This window comes from Elephantulus edwardii, unplaced genomic scaffold, assembly GCF_000299155.1.
Source record: "Elephantulus edwardii isolate Elephantulus edwardi_28Jun2011 unplaced genomic scaffold, EleEdw1.0 scaffold00003, whole genome shotgun sequence".
Taxonomy (NCBI): Eukaryota; Metazoa; Chordata; class Mammalia; order Macroscelidea; family Macroscelididae; genus Elephantulus; species Elephantulus edwardii.
Window position 1 is genome coordinate 16157146 of NW_006399753.1, and position 19510 is coordinate 16176655.

The 19510-nt window shown below is 44.3% G+C and overlaps 1 protein-coding gene across 1 annotated transcript in view; it reads right to left on the reverse strand.

The window, feature by feature from the left end:
- NSMCE2 (non-SMC element 2, MMS21 homolog (S. cerevisiae)) overlaps positions 1 to 19510 on the reverse strand; it is a 282320-nt gene that overhangs the window by 192681 nt on the left and 70129 nt on the right. The window lies entirely within an intron of this gene.

The following is a 19510-nucleotide window of genomic DNA, read 5'->3' on the forward strand; positions in this document are numbered from 1 at the left end:
TGCACTTCCCAACCAATGCTCTCAAGGACAGTCACCACTGTCTTGTCATCAGAGGAAGTGTTGCAAGCTTCAGCAGTCGGGAGACTAGGACAGATTAGGGGGAAAGGTCTAGGGATCTAATAGTGATTGTGGCTAACAAAAGCCCACAGTGCTGTGATTCCACCAGGCACAGGGTCACGAGGAGTGAGGGGGTGACGTGATAGCAGGTAACAACAACAGATGACAGTTAAGTATGAAACAAAAATGACTGCATTGATAGTTACAGTTTAGACTGTCGATGCAGACTTTCTTCTCCTTGATAATAATCAACCAGTGCTGGATCCAGCATCAAAAAGAGTTGCAGAAAAGACAGGTGACTTTTAATGACAAGTCTTACGTATTAAAAAAATAAACAAACAAACAAAACAACACATATGTTCTACACGTTAGAGAACAAATAAAACTCAATTTGAAAAGAGAGGAGAGGAAAGTGATTTAATCGATGCCTTATGGCTCAAGAGCATGGTGATTAGCTATCCTCTATCTCTACTCCGAACAGAAAAGAAGAAACAAATTCAAAATCATCACGTGAACTTCCTTGGAGGTGCAGTCCAGAGGGAGCTGCGCTGTAAACCCAAAGGCAGCGCCTCTCTGGCGGTTCGAGCCCACCAGTGATAGAACAACAGTCAGTCTCCTTCCTTGTGATTTACAGCTTCCGGAAAGTCGGCCAAAGGGCCAGCTATGTGCCTGCTCCATGGTAACAGCAGTGAGTTTGTGAGCACAGGGTTTGCAAGACTTTAACATTTCACAGAAGGAGACTACCTTTCTCCTACGGAGTGGCTGGTGGGCTAGAACTGCTGTCCTTTTCATAAACAGTCGAGGACTTAACCACTGTGCCAGGTGGGCTCTTTATCTCCCACTTGCCCATCCAATCCTTTGCGAGTGTCCTCTGTGAATCAAGCACCGGGGCCATGGAGAAGATGGAAAGGTGGATGGGAACAGATGTTCAAGCACTTCGGAAACCAGGTGATACCACATAGACTTGGTTCTGGAGGGAAGAGGGAAGGTGCTAAAAGATTAAGTTAAATGATAATATGACAGACATTGTTTTGACGACCGCTTGAGTATAAGCACGAACAATGGTCTGCGACAGAGCGGAAGAGGAAGGTCCTTGCTGTGAGGTAACTGACAGCAGAAGGCTGGCCTCTGGGACTGCAAGGCTATCGTGAGGCAGCACCACCAGCGTGAGAAAGAGAAACAACTGAACAAGACTCTGAAATACCTGATCCAGGCAGTCAGGTGACACAGAAGGGAAAGGGGGCAAGGGGAGACTCGAGCGTAAACTGGAGGGGCTACTTCAATATCTAGACGGGAGCTGGGAAGACGTTTAAAATCTGGGCACAAGAAGATAACAAGGAAAAAGGTAAAAACACTCAAAAGGAAACAGGAAGGAAGACACTGCAAGGGGGGGGGTGTAGGGCATGTTTCCTTGACGTACCTGTCACTGGGGAAAACAATGAAGAGAGCTCGCGGGAGGTCAATGCAAAGTCCTAAAAGAGTCCACTGGAATTACCAGGCAATCTCTGGACAAGGACAGCCCACTTGGTGAAGCAGAAGGAAGACCCTCCAGGAGATGGGCTGAACTGTGATTGCGGCAATGAGCTCAAACAGAGCACCAACCGAACGGCTGGCACAGAACCAGGCAGTGCTACCAGGCAGAGCTTCCCAGCATCGGGCTCTCAGGCCACTCAGCGTGGGGCCACTCGATACACCGACAGCAGTAACAGGTGTAGCAGAACTAATAGTTCTATCCCGGGACGCCGCGTCTTACCCTCCGAGCCTGCGAAGTTTCTCTTAAGCACGCTTCACTCCCCAGTGTGACACATTGCCTGTCACACAGTAGAGGTGGTGTGTGCTATCGCGTCAGAATCCATTTGAACGTGCTTTGGGGTTGGAAGTTCCCACTGGCCGTACAGTCGGCACTCCAATGATGCTGATGAAAGAGGGAATGGGAGAGAGGCCAAATTTCACTGAGCTGAGATGAGAAAAGGAATGATGGCAGTTGGGTATGTGAGCAAATGAATAAATGAAGAGACGGATGGGAAGCAGATCACGAAGAAGAGAGACAGACATTTTATCTGCTAAAAAGATAGCAGCAGCTTAACGTGAAGCTGACATGATGGAATAGAATGACTGAACTCAAATTACAAGTATCTGGTCCAAGGTGGGTTGAAGAACTTAAGTCTTCTGGGCCTTGGATCTCTCTCTCCTCGAATTTACAATCAAGAAATCCAGAATTAAGGTTGCATAGAGAAGTGTACTTGGGATGGGGGGTGGGGGGTGGGGGGAAGGGACGTGGGAATTGTATACTAATGAAGGAATGGTTTTTTTCTCTCTTCGGAGGGGGAAGCGAGCTGGTGGGGAGGGGTGGGCAGGGAGAAAATTGCGGCAATGAATGAATGGAAATCCAAAACCTCTGTAAAAAAAAATAAATTAATTAAAAAAAAAAAAAAAAGAACACTAAGCCAGTACTGAGAAAGCCTTACAAAGTCATGTTTGAGTTTAACGTCAGTGACTAGGGATGACAGACGGAGAATTGATGCCTTTGAGCTGTGGTTCTGGAGAAGAGTGTTGAATATACCACAGACTGCTAGGAGAACAAACAGGTTCATCCTGGAGAAGGTAAAATCGGGCTGCTCCTTGGGGGCAAGGATTCTGAAGCTTTGTTTGACACACTCTGGACATGTTGCAAAAAGGGACCAGTCCCTGGAGAGGGGCATTATGCTTGGAAGGATGGAGGGACAGCACAAGAGAAGACAACCCTCAATGAGATGGACTGACTCAGTGACTTGGGTAATGGGGGTAAATTTGTCAGAAACAGTTAAGTTTGGCTCAGGATAGAGCAGAGTTCAGAGCTGTTGTACACAGGGTCACTATGAGTCACAAGTGACTCAACAGCACATAATAACAACAACGTACTCGGTGTTTAAAAAAACAAATTAGAGTCCTTTCCTTCCACCTTGAACACAGAGACTTTAACATGTGGAAGGACTGAGAGGAAGGTGCCAATTAGGAATCATAAATCAAAAATACTGAGAAACAGCGTAAGAGATTGCGCTTCGGAAAAATCACGCAAATAGCAGGGTATAAAATGAGAGGGAAGAAGGTGATGTGGTGGGAAACGGAACAATGATCTTTGCCAGGTGTCATAAAAGCCTCCCCAGAGAGACCAGCCAGGCTACGGAACCACCCACGACAAGCACAGGGCAGCTCGGAGCAGTGAGGGCATGCCGGAGAAAAAGTACCAGCGCAGGTCTGGGGGGGCTGCTGCTCCGCTCCAGAGGAACAACGCCATGTGAGGCAAAAGCCTCGGCTTCTAGGTTTTCATTGTGGCAAAATACATGTGACATAAAATTTGCCATTTTAACCTTCCTATGCAGTGGGGGTAATGCAAATATGGGTTTTAAAAGGAAAACTAGAAACCTGGGTTTTTCTGGTTTCAGAAACAGTGTACAACCCAATCAACATCACCAGCCTGAAGGCCTCATATAAGACTTGTTTACACAGAGAAGGAGAGGAAGAATGACGTATACTGCATTGAAACAGATGAGGGAGAGAACTGTTTAAAAGGGATATACGACTGGGTGTTATTGTCATGATAGGAGTCCAGAACGAAGGCTGCACAGTGGAGTGGACTTGGGGGGAGGGCTGCATAATAATCAAAGTTTTTCTTTTACTTTTCAAGGAGAAGAGTGAATTGCGGGGGGGGGGGGGAGAGCAGGGAGAAAAGTGCAATAATGAATGACTAGAAACCCTAAGTCTCTGTAAACTTTCATTAAAATTATTTAAAAAAAAACAAACCCACACTGATTTAAAAAAAAAAGACTCTAGTTTACACATTCAAGGAATGTTTGAAAAATGAAAGCTCCCTTTTCAACCATGAAATTAAGGGATCTAGGGCAATTCCACAATTTTAACATTAACAATGAAATGTTATAGTTTGAAGCAAAACAGAGAATAAGTAATGGGTGTGCGTGTGTGTGTGCGCGCGCGCGCGTGTGTGTTGTAGAGAGAGAGAGAGAGAGTGTAAATGCAATACATTCCATTTTGACATGTTAATCTAAACTGCTTTTGATTAAATCTTGGGTTTAGAGCTGAGATTAAAAAAGGAGGCTCACCTGCTAACTGAAGGACCTTCGAAATTACTAAATGCCTCTAACCCCCATGTTCTTACTTGTAAACCGAGAATATCAGTATTTTGTTTACAGTGTTGCTGTAAGAGATGAATTAGAATGAAGCAATCACACATTTAACTGACACAGACAGCTGTATAACTGTGACTGAATATGCTACTGTTGCTGTCATTATTTGTGTTAGTATCAGTAGGGTCAGCTACAGAGTGGTTGAACAGATAGGTCCAGAGGGCAGAAGGATGAAGGAGGGACTTGGAAACTTCATGTGAAGAAATCAGCAAATGAAAAAATCATGGAAACCATGAAAATAAATGGGATCAGGAGAAAAAAGTGAACAATGGGATCAAGGACACGCGACTCTGGATAGCGCACCAGGAAAGGGACAGCATGTTGTCAGGTGCCATCAAGTCATTCTGGACTCGTAACAATCCCATGAGATAGAGAATCGCCCCACAGAGTTTTCTAGACTATAAATGCTGTGCAATCAGATTATTAGGTCTTTCCCCTGAAGAGCCTCTGTGTAGGTTCAAATCTTGAGTGCTTAGCTACTCTGTTCTACTAGGGCTTCTAAGAGGGCAGCTAAGAGTCTAAAACAAAATCATGCAAGAGTTAAGAAAGTGTTTTAATGTCTAGGATGGAGTTTCAAAGTTTGATAAGGACTGAACAGAAGTCAAGCTAAAAATAGAGATTAAGAAGTGTCCACTGGACTTGGTTAACTGTTGGGACATTGGCGACTTTTGCAAAGGCAGACAGACTGACTTTACATAATGAGAACTTTGAAGAATTATTTTTAAAAGATGGGATGGTGGTAGATGTAATCATACAGATCTCTAAAACAGACTCTTCAATAAACAGCTCAGATTAAATGCAAAACTTGTTTTGATTATATTTAATTGAAACCAAATACTCTCAAGTCACCAAAATACGCAATGTCAGGCTTTTCTGGCGGCTCTGTCCCTCCGAATAGAGGTTACTGGGAGAAACAAAAGGCACACGTTCGTTCTCACCCATGATGAAACGACACATCACACTTGGCATGCTAGAACACAATTTATGTGTATCTATGATACACCTCCTCTCGCACAAAACACCACAAACATGTGCACTTACTCAAAGTGTGTCATTTTATTACTGAAGGGCAAAGTCAAGTTCTCCTCCTCCAATAATCATTACTGCCTTATAGCTATCATTTCACTGGGAGTGGAGACCAAAAGCCAGGATATTAATGGGATGAGTCATTTACACTTTTTGAATCATATGAGAATCTAGCACAAAATTAGTCATTCCTATAACCAAGGCTGGGATGGATTTACTCTTTCCAAAACAATGACTGTGAGACGTTGGTTTCCCAAAATAACATGTACCTAGTGATTTACATTTTGGAAGTCACACGGGGTTTAGTAAATACTGTTGCTGTTGTTAGGTGTCACCGTGATGACCCTGACTCACACAGACCCTGTGGGCAACAGAACCGAGCCCAGGCTGCACCTGCCCCTCTCCACGCGGCACAGAGACCCTGTGAAGGACAGAGCCCAGGCCAGGCCTGCCCCTCTCCACGCAGCACAGAGAGCCTATGAAGGACAGAGCCCTGGCTGCACCTGCCCGTCTCCACGCGGGCACAGAGACCCTGTGAAGGACAGAGCCCAGGCCAGGCCTGCCCCTCTCCACGCGGCACAGAGAGCCTGTGAAGGACAGAGCCCAGGCCAGGCCTGCCCCTCTCCACGTGGGCACAGAGACCCTGTGAAGGACAGAGCCCAGGCCAGGCCTGCCCCTCTCCACGCAGGCACAGAGACCCTGTGAAGGACAGAGCCCAGGCCAGGCCTGCCCCTCTCCGTGGTCTCGGCTGGGCCAAGCACACTGTTGCAGCCCCTAGGCCAACCCAGCATGCCGAGGGGCCTCCTCTCTTTCTCTGATCCTCTACTTTTCCAAGTATGATGTCATTCAGAGACTGGTCCCTCTAGGTAACATGTCAAAAGCATATGAGACTTTTTTTAAAAAGAGCACATGAGATGAAGTCTCATTATCTGTGCTTCTGGAACATTCTGGCTGCACTTTTACAAATCAGATGTATTTGTTCTTATGGATGTTCACAGTATATTCCATACTCCAACACTCAAAGGCATGAATTCTTCAGTCTTCCTTACTGCCTGGCTGTCACATGCCTAGGAAAAGACTGAAAACACCCTGGTTTGCATCAGGTTCATTTTCAAAGTCTTTGCTTTCAAACACATTAAAGAGACCCCGTGCAGATTGCCCACCGCAATATATTACTCTGAAATCCTGTATGATTTCTTGGCTTCTGCTTCCACAGGCATTGATTGTGGATCAGGTACAATTAAAGCCTCGGCAGCTTTTAGCATCATCTCTGTTAAGCAAATACTACTGATAAGAAATTAACTGTGTGTTCTGCTCAATATAGGAAGTATTTCATGTTCTAATATATGGTTAATTTTATCTAAGGCTATAAGATCTACTTTCATCCTGGGAACACAGGGAATTGCCTCAACAGTTCCTAGAACATTCATTCAGCCAATATTTACTAAGTTCCTATTGGGTGGTAGGCCTTATTCTAAACAATGAGACATTTATGGGAGTTGGCCTCCATGATGACACATCACCAACCTCACTGGGCATGCACTAGGTAAATTTATATAGGCCAATCGTGGCTCCACCTACACACAGAAAAAGAGGAAAGAAAGGCATGGGAAAGTTTTTATTAAAATCGCAAGGTTTCACTGGATATAATCTAAAGTATGAACATACAGAGACACATTACAATTTCTGTAGAGTTCAACAGAATGTCTCTGCCCTCTTTAAAAGACATATGTCACTTATTAATGATGACCAACATGGATCATACCCCTTCATCTCATGCCAGTTTCTATTGTCCATTGCACAATCAACACTGACCTTTGTTGGACTCACTTCTCTGTAACTGCGTTATGTGTCCTGGCTATCAGCAAGCATGCATTTGATTTCTGACAAAGCACTCAGGAGATAACACTTCCTCGCTGCGTGCCATGACACCCCGTGTGGACTTCACGGCCAGCCAAGGGGCTGGAACGCACCACTGTAGAGCACCAGCCTGCCCAATACCTTCAACCTTCAGCCTGCAAACACCTTCTCTCCTTCAAGCCTTTCGGAGACACTGTGAAGATGAGAAAACTTCAGCTCTCCCGTGTGAGATGCTGCTGGCTCGGAGAGACCAGGGCTGTGAGCGGAGAACATTGACCAACAGATGGGAGCCGAACAGGCAGCCGGCCATCCGTGCGCATCTGTTACTAAACACTAATGCTGTTGACAATTTCTCTAGTATATTTCCCATGGCGCCATGCCTATTACAGGATTAAGACCAACAGAAAGCGCTAACTTGTACAGGATTCCACACCAGGAGGGAGGGGGACCAAAATGTTCATCTTGCTTCTGTTTTGGTTTTGAGGGACAGATTTCATCAAAATATGTATTACTAGTGATACAGTCATACATTCATTAAACATGTCTTGAATATCTCTCACATGAAGCCGCTGAGCTGGGCACTGGGGCTGTAACAGTAAACGAACTTGGTCTCTGCCCAAATGGGGTGAAGTAGAAGAAACAGACAAATTTCAGATCATCAAACAAATACATGATCACCGACTGTGAGGAGTGCAATCAAGGAAATGTGGTAGATGTGAGAAGAGCGTGTAACAATCACTGAGGCCATCACCTCGTGGACAACCGTTTCAGGCACTGCTCCATTAAACACAGGCCGCACTGAGGACACAGTGAGACACTGATGACTGTTGTTATTAACAAGCACTTAACACTCGCCCAATGTCTTTCATCCAAATGGTTCAAAGCCCTTCACACGAGTATCATTGTCCCAATTTTACAGACGGGGGAATGGGCAGTTCACAGGAGATGAGAGTCTCACCAAGGCCAAACTCGGCGCTGAGCTGACTGCCACCTCACAACAGTCCTTCAGGGAGCTCCGAAGGCTGTGAAAGCCTTTCCAGAGAGACAGTGCACATCTTCTCCCTCGGAGTGGCTGGTAGACCCAACCACCAACCTCGCTGCTAGCCGCCTGACACATTCAGCACCAAACACCACTGCAGCTCAGTCAGTCACCACCCTTTAAATTCAATGTTACTTGCAGATCTGCTTCCAAGCAACAACTCGGAATGAACTCTTACTCCATTTCTAAACTTTATGAAAAGACACATGATTTCCTGCACAGAATCTCAACTTTCTAGACCACTGGCTATTTCTTTTATGAAAGTACACTGATTCAGGATTGGAAACTGCCTTTCCTGTCCATCAGGTCTTTGCTTTCCATGGATTTACTGACTGCTTTGTCCACCATCATGGTGGCTCACTGGAGAGTCTGGAGTGAAAAGTGTACAGTAATGGGCTAATAATAGGAGTCACTTGGTTTTCTCTTCCAGAACGACACTTTTAAAGATACTGAATTAAGCTGTTGAAAACTGGGTCTCAGTGTTACCTGGGAGACAACACCTCATGAGGTTAGTACCCCACGAGACACCAGGAAATAGTAAGATGTTGTTTCTCCTGTAACCAGAATCATGGGTCTAGGAACCAAGAGTCCAAAGTGAAGAAAAGTCATACCCTTTCTCCTCCCCACTCACGCCCAGTGAAACCTGCATTTCCCTCAATCATCGGAGCTCTGGTTCTACTGGTTCAGCAGTCTCCATACCCAAGAGAAGAATGAATGCTTTCACCAAGGGACTCACCTATGAATGTGGCCAATGACTTGCAAGCTTAAACTGCAAGCTGGCAGTTCTGAGTCCACTGGCACCCAACACACACATTAAACACTAAGGGATTTACAGAGCTGGCCGGGGTAATGAATGCTGATGAACGAGCCCGAGGAGGAAGGCTGCTCACAGGCAGAGGAGGGAGGCTCAGGGCTGCAACCTGGACCATCTCCTGGCTCTGCCAGAAGGGGCGCTCTGGGGCGTGGGCCGCAGGGGGCTGCACTGCTAACCAAAGGCTGTGCAGCCCTGGTGGTTCAGATGCAAATCTGGCTTCAGATTCCTGAAGGCTGCTAGGTTTGAAGTACTCCAAGAGAAGAGGCTGGAGAATCTCCCACCAAGACATGGTTTTGGAAAAACCAACGCAGCGTTGTTATGAGCTGGAAATGACTGGATAGACATGAGTTAGGCTTTGGAGTGGGCAAAGCCAGCGCTCATGCGTCAGTGTCTTACCGTCAGTGTGTCTTACCGTCAGTGTGTCTTACTGTCACGGCTTGTGAGCTGCTTTGAGGCTTTAAGTTACACCATCACTGTTTCAAATACCAGCAGGGTGAGCATGGTGGACACATTTCATCAGAGCTTCCAGACTTAGACCCAGTTCCTAGCCATGCACTTCTGTAATAATGGGCCCTCAGCAACAGAACACTATCTCCTGGAGTGCCAGAAGGTGAAGCCCTCAGGCTTGAAGGCACATAAGATACAGCTAGAGATAGGCTGCCTCCACCAAGTCAAGTTTACCTTAGGACACAAATGGAAGAAAGCTTTAAGCCAATGAAAACTCAAAGTCATTGCCAGCGTCAGAAGTGACTTAAAACGGACCCTCCAGTGTGACTTTGGGGGTCATAAATCAAACAGGAGAGGAATGCCACTCTTTCTCCAGAAGAGCTGATAGTGGTTTTGAGATGACTGGGTTACCAACGCAACTCCCCACAGATACCACCCCAAGAGCTCCCTGAAACACCTTCATCTGACGTGGAATGACTTGGCTGCAACAACTATTACTAACTGCCAAGTGATGAAGCCCAGGCACCAGCCTTCAGTATGGAATACACCTCAACACAAAAAGACTAAAATTCTCACAAAGGGACCGATAAACAACATCAGATAAACAAAAAAAAGATGTTAAGTGTCAAGGATTTCTTTATACTTGGATCTACAATCAACACCCATGGTAACAAGAAATCAAAATACGTGTTGCACTGGGCATATCTGCTGTCAAGAGCCTTTTCTAAGTGCTAACGAGTAAGGCTGTCCGTTTCAGGACGAAGGTGTGCCTGATTCAAGGCAGGTATTTTCCACTGCTTCATAGGCATGTGGAAACTGGGCAAGGCACAGAGACGACAAAAGAACTGATGCCTCTGAACTGTAGTGCTGGCAGAGAGAACTGAGGACACCCTGAGCTGCCAAAAGAACAAACAAGTATGTCTCGTAGAAAGTCACCCAGGGTGCTCCGTAGGGGCAAGGATGGGGAAGCGCTGGGCATGCTGTCAGGAGGGGTCAGCAAAAGACATCGTGCTGGGAAAGGTGGAAGGTCCCAGAAAGAGAAGGCCTCCGACAAGATGCACTAACACAGTGATCGTGACACTGGCCTTGAACACGGCACAGACCACAGTCTGTGGAGGGCACAGCACAGGGCAAGGTTGCCAGCTGTTGTTCATAAAGGTGCTGCAAGTCACAGCCAGCACCTAACAACACCGAGACCTCCTCCACTTTTGATGCCATGTTCTGTTTCATATTGTCTCGCTTCTCCCATTATTTGCTCAGCATACAGCATAAATATTATGGAAGAGTACAACCCTGACACACCCCATAATTGATTTTAAACCATGTGTACCATCCCTTTGTTTTGGTCAAACAACTGTCTTTTAGTCTATGTACAGGTTCCATATGAGCACAACCAAATGTTCTAGAACTTCTATTCTTTATGATGCTATGCATAATTTGTTACAACCCACACAGCCGCATGCCTTTGTGTTGTCACTAAAACACAGGTCACTATCTTCCTGGCATTCTTTGCTTTCAGCCTAGGTCCATCTGACATCAAGAATCATCTCTCTACTTCCACACAGCTTTCTGAATCCAGCTTGAATTCCTGGAAGTTTCCTGTTGATGTATTGCTACAAATGTTTGTGAATTATCCTCAGCAAAATTTTACTTGCGTGTGGTATTAATGGTTCTAAAATTTCTGCACTCTTTCGGATCACCTTTCTTTAAAGTGAGCACAAACATGCTCTCTTCTGGTCAGTAGGTCAAGCAGCTGTCTCTCAAAATTCTCTGTAAATAGGAATACAAAGTGCATTCACATGTTAAAACACCTCAATTGCTATCCTATCAATTCTTGGAGTCATATTTCACACTACTGTCTTCTGGGCAGCTTAGAATTTTCCCTGTAGGCCCACTGGATCTTGAATGAACTTCCACCAGGCTTTTTTGGCAGTGAATCTGTATGCTTCCTTCCACTTTCTTTTCATGCTTCCTGCATCGTTTCACACTCATATACTTACAAGAAAGAGGCAGTAAGATAAGTATTATTCAAATTTACACATAAACCAATAATGGCAAAGCTGAAGACACTGAAGGCTTTTACCAACTTCTAGTCTGAAACTGATCAAATACGCAGTGAAGACGTATAGATAACCAAGAGATTGGAATGAGAAAGCTGGACAGTTGCAAAGAAGGATCAGGAATTGGAAAACAGAGCGGTGGTAACAGATATGACATAAGTGATATGATCACATAATATGATTTTATAAGATCCATGACTTGCTCATTAGAATCTAAGCCTAGCAAAGACTTACTCTTTACAAACTCACCCTAGACATGACGGGATGTTTAAGGAGTGCCAACAAGGACCAACGCACCATTCAAAGTGCTCAGGATATGGCAGAAATCAAGAGACTAGGTTCCTATCCTATGAAGTTTACATTCTGGGGGGGGGGGGAATAGAAGGATAGAAAAAAATGGTAATAAACCAGAGGGTAATAAGTGCGAGTTAGAGAATCAAGCAGAATGTTCTAGTATCTACTAGGCCTGGTTGTTGTGAGGATATATAACAATGTGTACCAAGTATCTCCTAACTACTTTAAAAATATTATTTTTATTATCACATATCTATCTTCAGGATCTCAGACAGGAGAAGTGGTTTAAAGCATGGAACTACATGGAATCAATGTCAGGAAAAGCAAGACCAGAACTCTAGCTTCTGTCCTTTGCTCCGTCTTTTCCCCCGTTGTGCTATTTCCTTCTCTTTCTAAATCCACATTATAATGAAGAAATCCCCACATGCCTGCCCAAGAAAGCCAACTGCATTACCACAGTCAACTTGAGTCTAGGATGTAGTATTGTATTATGTTCATAATGCTTCTTAAACTCAAGAGCATTCTAGAAAGAACTGTGCACGAAAGCACACACACATACACACGTTCTGCAGAAGTTAAGCAAGTTTATCACTGATTTCAAAAATTCTCCAGCAGGTTTTGAAATGACAAGCCAGATAATGTTTACCAAGTAAAATATTCTAACTGCATGATTAAGGAGACCTTTGAACAATCTAACCAACTTTCCGGGTAGTTTCGACACTGGCAAAGTGATAATCACAGGGGAGTTTCCTAGATGGCATCCGACTCATGCCTCCCTAGCAAGGATTAAGGTCCTACCCTCTCTTTCATTCCCACCTCCAGGGCACGGAGCAGGTAAAAGTGGGAAACAGTCCCGGAACGTTACATTTTTAATGCAGAAGCTATTGTGTTTTGTGAAATGCCAAAGACTCTTTTAGTACTATTATTCTAAACTATTCCCATCACTGTGGCATCATTTTCCTTCACAGCCTCTTTGCTTTAGGGCTGATTTTGCAACTCTTTTACTGCAACTCTCAATATACAAGGTCTCCATTATATTCTCCTTCCTGCCTTTTTCCATGTTGTATCCAAGTCAAAGTTCTTGGAACAATCAAAGTTAGAAATAATGTTGATGCTTTCCTGAACGCGTTCAGATAAACTTCTCTTTTTAGCAGTTGGTGACACTGACGCTTACCTGGTAATAATGAGGAGCCTTGCTTTACAATCTTAACAATGAAATATTTAAAGGACGGTAAGGGGAAAAGTCTTTCTGGCTCCGGTCTGTGTGCTTTGTGTCCACCTTTATTTTATCTTCTGGAGGGAGCATGGGAGGCAGTACACACACGTCAGGTGTTATCTATGCTGAGGACAGAAAGGCAGAGGGAAGGTGGGATTGGTGCAAGGGAGGGTGGAATGGTGCCCAGGCCTTCCACACAGGGGGCTATCGGGGAGCGCTCCAGACACACATAGCTGAGGTGAGGGCAGCAAGAACTTCTCTCCCCTGTGCCATGTCTCCCACAGGTTCTCCAGTAACATCTTCTAAGAACTAAAGGAACACCCAAAGAAAGAACTGATTCATCATTTCTGTCATAAAAAGGAATAAAAAAGAAAATGACAACCTTTTTTCCTTCTCGTCCTGTTCTCATGAATTTATTAGAAAAATCCATTTAATAAGACTGTTGTTGTTGTTGTGTATGAAGAGACTGCCCATCTTTCTCCAGCAGAGCAGCTGGTGGATTCAAATCACGTGCCTTAAGACTGACATTCCAAAACAACCATGAGATACCATCTCACCCCAGTCAGAAGAGCAGAATTTAACAGAACAGCAAGCAACAAATGCTGGTGAGGTTGTAGAGAGACTGGAACCCTTATTCACTGTTGGTGGGAATGTAAAATGGTGCAACCACTGTAGAAGGCGGTGTGGTGCTTTCTCAAAAAGTTGCAAATAGAGATACCATTTGACCCAGCAATTCCACTACTGGGAATATACCCTAAAGAGACCATAACTACCACCCAGGCAGATATATGCACACCCATGTTCATCGTGGCTTTGTTCACAATAGCAAGGAGGTGGAAACAACCTAAGTGCCCATCAACAAACAAATGGATAGAGAAGCTCTGGTATATTCACACAATGGAATATTACGCTGCATTGAAAAACAAGGAACTCATGAAATATTATTCAAAATGGGTGATCCTGGAGGACATTATGCTAGTGAAGTATTTCAGTCACAAAAGGACAAATACCGCATGGTGCCACTGTTGTAAAACAGGACTGACATCGGGGTTGGGGGAGACTGAGAAAGATGGGATAAATAATGTATATTGCATTGAAACAGATGAGGGAGAAAACTGTTTAAAAGGGATATATGATTAGATTTTTTTTTTGTCATGACATAAGTCCAGAGCGAAGGCTGCACAGTGGAGTGGACCTGGGTGAGGGTTTGTAAAACAATGAAAGAATTTTACTTTTTCAAGAGGGTAGTGTACTGGGGGAGAGGGGTAGGAGGGGAGAAAAGTGCAATAATGAATGAACGGAAACCCAAAGTCTCTGTAAATTTTCATTGAAATTAATAATAAATTTTTTTAAAAAAAGATTGACATTCCAACTTCTTACCACTAGGCCAGTAGAGTTCCTGTTGTTGCTGTTATGTGCCATCAAGTTGGAACCAACTCACAGCTGACCCTCCGATGCCTTTTCAGAGGCAGTAAATCATAATGGAGGAGAATGCCCGTCGTTCTTCAGTGGAGCAGCTAGTGGATTCAAATCATCTATCGGTTGGCAGTGCAGCGCCTTCCCACTAGGCCATAAGCAAAATTATGTTTGGGAGGATGAGATACTGTTGTCTGTACTTATGTTGAACTGTTAACATGCTCAAAGGCTAATCTGGAGTTTCAAATCCCAGAGGTACCTATGAAGGAAGGCCTGGTGATCTACTTTACAAAAAAAAGTCATCTTTTAAAAACCCTGATCATAGGACCAATACTGCACAGAGCCACTGTTATAAAGCAGGTCTGACATAAGGAGTTGGGAGGAGACTAGGATAAGAGTGGATAGATAATGAACATTGCATTGGAACAGATGAAGAACTGTTTAAAAGGGATATATGATTAGGCATTATATGTACAACAGCCCACAATGGGAGATGTATTGCAAAAAAGGGGGATGTGTATTTGTGTATGTGTCTGTAATTGTACAACAATGAATGAATTAATATTTTTTTAAAAAGTGAACCAGGGGAGGGGGAAGGGAGGGAGAGGAGGGTAAAACGTGCAACAATGAATAAATGAAAATCTAACTTTTTTGTAAACTTTCATTAAAATAACAATTAAAATTAATTAAAAAAAAAAAAACCACAAAAATAAACACTCTAATCGGCAAGCTGTGGCAGCCTAGTGGCAAGAAGCTGTACTGCAATCCCAGGCGTGCACAGTTCAAATCCACCAGATGCTTTGCAGGAGAAGGAGGGACAATCTCCTCCTGTACCAGTCAGATCTGATTTGATGGTACACACACAAAAAATACTAAAATTAAAAAAAATTAAAAAGAAAAGCAAACAAAAAACCCCCATCCTGATCATAGACTATACTCCACACCTACGTCCTCCAAACATGTGTCAACTTGACGGGGTCATAATTCTTGGTGGCTTCACAGTTATGTGATGACGTCACATGGCAGTTAGATAATGGGGTGGCTGCCCTCAGTGACGTGACCTGATTACTGGTACTATTAGGGGCTGTCAAACTGAGTATGATTCAGAGAGACCCTCTGAGTAACAGATCCAAAGCCCGTCCTATCCTGTGCCATTTTCACAACTCTGACACATTTGAGGCCACTGCTGCCATCACTGTGTCAACCCACCTGGTTGAGGGTCTTCATTTCTTTTTCTGTCCCTCAACATTTCCAAGAATGATGTCCCTCTCCAAGGAATACCCTCTCCTAACAACATGCCCAGAATATGTGAAACAAAAGAGCACTCTGACTGCACCTTCTCCAAGACATATTTGTTTGATCTTTTGGAAGTTCATGGGCTATTAAGAGCTCTCTTCCAACACCACAGCTCAAAGGGATCAATTCTTCTGTCATCCAGATTGATCTGATATGACCAGCCAATCAGATGAAAGAAACTCAGATAGGTTCCAACATTATTCAGACCACAGGTCCACAGATGTTAAAAGAAGAGCCACAGAGAGGAAGACATCCCCCAGAGCATTGGACTTCTTTCTAGCTTCCTCAACTGTGAGGCAATGCATTTACCAATGCCATCCACTTGTGGTATTTTTGTTACAGCAGCACTGGATGACTGAGACAGACTCTATGGAGCACAGCTCCAACATACATGGGCCACCATGAGTCAGAGCGGACTTGGGGACAGCTGGAAGGTAGGATTTTTCTCTAAATCCACCTGTCAACTTCTCAAGTGTTACAAGGGCTCTAGTAAGTAGTCTAGACTTCCAACCCTTTATTCCACGCTGTCCCACTTCTCTCCAGTCCAGAGCGAGGGTGAACCAAGGAGAAGAGGCTGGGATTCTTTTTCAGCAATCACATGTCATCCACTACTCCAGCAGGGTAAGAATGCCCCTTTCCCTCCCCCTGCTCCACTCGCTCCAGCCTCGAGCTTATCAGAGCCTCTGGTGGTGCCTCCTCTGTAATCGATACGTCTTCCAGGTACTTGCCACAAGGGGGACTAGCAAATGGCCTCTTGCTTTGTAATTAATTACCCTGTTAGAGGAAAGGTTTTCAGCCTAAATGAACATGAATTCTACCCATCACTGACTTAATAATAAAACAAACTAAGCCAAACTGCAGTTCCTGGTATACAATCCACATTTATAATCTTCCCAATAATATGATTCTTTTCGCTCGGGGAAGTTAAAGAACTCACTAATTAGATCATTACCAATGAAAACTGCACAGCAGGAGACTGCCCATCTTTATCCCATGGAGCAGCTGGTAGATTTGAACCCTGGGCCTCTATGTAGGCAGCATAACTCCCACTAGGTCACCAGAGCTCCCAAACTTCCCTAAAGCAAACATCTACAAGGTGCCAGAGAGACTGCAGGGTGGCCACCCAGTTCACTGCAACACAGTATCATCAAATCATGTGTCCATGTCTCCAAATCAGTAGCCCCTATGGGTTAACGCCATGGTAAACTCCAGGTGAGCAGGCCCCTCTCTTTAAACCTGCACGTTTCACTCCCAAAGGGCTCAAGGACCCAGCAGTCACTGGAAAATATAGCTTTACACTGGGAAGATATCTTACCATTTATAAACCACCTATTTAGATCTTAAAATATATTCTGCTTCCCGATTTAATTTCATAAGAACCTTGCGCATAAGGGATGAGAGGCAGTATTTTCTGAAGACCCACCCCATGACAGACATGAAGTTAAGCACCAGCACTTTCACTCTATTCTCTCCTTCAACCTTTACAACAGCCCCAGGAGGAATCAGTGAATCCCCATCTCCCAGATAAGGAAGCAGATGTCAAAGCCTAAAGCACGCAGGTAGGAAGTGAAGGAACAGGAATGATGTCAGCTTTCCCCATTCCACAGCCAGGGCTCTTCCCACCAACCCCAGGAATCATCTGTGGTCTATCCCACAGGACCCCACGCAGTGACCCGCGGCCATGGAGCAAAGCTTCTCTCTCGCTGCTTGTAAACACTGATCATGAACAAGCCCACAGTGTTAGCAGGCATGAAGAACAGAGACATTCAACTGCGTTAGTTCAACATAATTAACAAATTGCCTGACACTCCGAAAATACGAAGGAGATGTTAGCTGGGTTTACTATCATTAAGGGACTGAATATTTCAACAGATAGACACACAGGGCATATCTTTAGAGATGAAGGGTTTCAAATTTTCATTTATATCCCTAAAATTTCTTTCTATACATACTCCTTAAGACTTTTAAAATAGATCACAACAAAATGTTTTCGAAGGATTGGGAATGCTGACTCCTCTAAAATGTTCCATCTTTTTACTGACATTTCCACACGACAAGGTTCTCTTCCAATGGTAAAGCTGTTTTTAATACGGGAGTGTGCTGCGGTGGTGGCTGGGCTGGCGAGGTGCTGGAGAGATCTAAGCAACCTGGAACTCTAGAAAGGAGCATGAGCGAGTTACACGGGGTGGGGGCTTACCTGTTTATCAGAAAGAAATACGAGAGAGAGAGAAGCTGTTTTAATACTAACAGAATCTGACCCTTACAGGGGTCAGGGCGGGGGTGGGGTGGGGGTTGTCACCTAAACCCTTCATTTAGAATCAATTTCTCCAAAAGACAGATGTACAGTCATAAGCCTACAGAGATGTACAGTCATAAGCCTACTTTACAACTTAGGCTGGGAAAAACCATTTTTCATCTCAATGGCAAAAGTGAATTTTGTAAGCCTCTCAGTCTCAGGATGTGAGATATCATTAAATGAGCCCTGAATTATGCCTCAGAAAACAGGTACAAGTCCCAGCTCTTGGGACCTCCTAGCCATGTGACCTTGTTCCTTAACCTCCTTTGGTTTTCTGAGATTCCTGTGACCACTAAAGAGGTCAGCTGCCCCACTGGACTTCTCGTCCCTTATCTGTTGATGCTGGGCTTTTTTACAAAGGTCAGGTGACTCGGGTATGGGGTATGAACTGACAGTATCTCCAAATCTAGGTTAAGCAAACCATCAACCATTTAAACCAATGCGAAAAGCTCTCAGGTCAGACTGTGACTCACAGCGCCCCTGCAGGACGGGGCAGAACTGGCCCACGGGGTTTCTTAGGCCACGGCTTTCTCTTAAGGAGTGGCTGGTGAGTTTGAAATGCTGCCCTTTTGTTTAGTAGCTGCATTCTTAATCACTGAGCCACCAAGGCTCATCAAGACAAACTACATTGGGCAAATATGAACTAACAGGAAGGCGGAAGTGAATTCACTGTCTCTTCTCCAGATCTACCTAATTCTCCAGAAAAGGAAATCAGATACCTACATTACAAATGACTTTGTTCGTTTTACAGAAATATAATCTCAATGAATTGTTGGTGTGTTTGTTTTTTATTTTAAATGGGCTAGCCTGAAAACCTAGCCAGGGAACAGTATTTCTAAGGAAGCCGTCCTCCATGAGTCAATTCGGAAATCCAAACACTCACCGACTATCTCTTACAGCTCTCCCCTTCCCAGACCAAGAGTCATGGAGCCCCAAACCTCACAGACCCCCAAACCTCTCTAGTAGAACCAGGAAACATTCGCTCTTCAGTCCTGCAGTCACTCAGATTTGAGATGTCAGGCGAGAATAAGATCATCTCTCAATTTTTTTCCTTCCCCTTCGGTTAGTCAAAACATTCATATCTAAGATCTCACTTTATCTGCAGCTGAGGTATGCAAAACAAACGCTGCAGTCAGTCCATTTGAGACATGAAGAGGCTGATGCACAGAACGGGTCTGCTTGCCGAAGGCCACAGCCCAGCAGCACCAGGGTCAGAAACCAGTTTTCTCTGGCAGCCCAGCAACTTCATCACACATGGGCTGCTTAGAAAGGAGAGAGGAATTTTTTAAAATTTTAATTTGTAGACTAATTCTGTCCTGTTTTGTGACTTTTTGTTAATTCCATTCTTTCTGGTTGCCTAATCATTTGATCATGAACACCATCAGACCAGAAAGTTTAAACTGCTCCAAATTATTTCCTCATTGTTATATATATATATATATATATATATATATATATATATAGATGTTTCAGCCTCAAGTCTTTCATAATAAAGTGACTCAGTG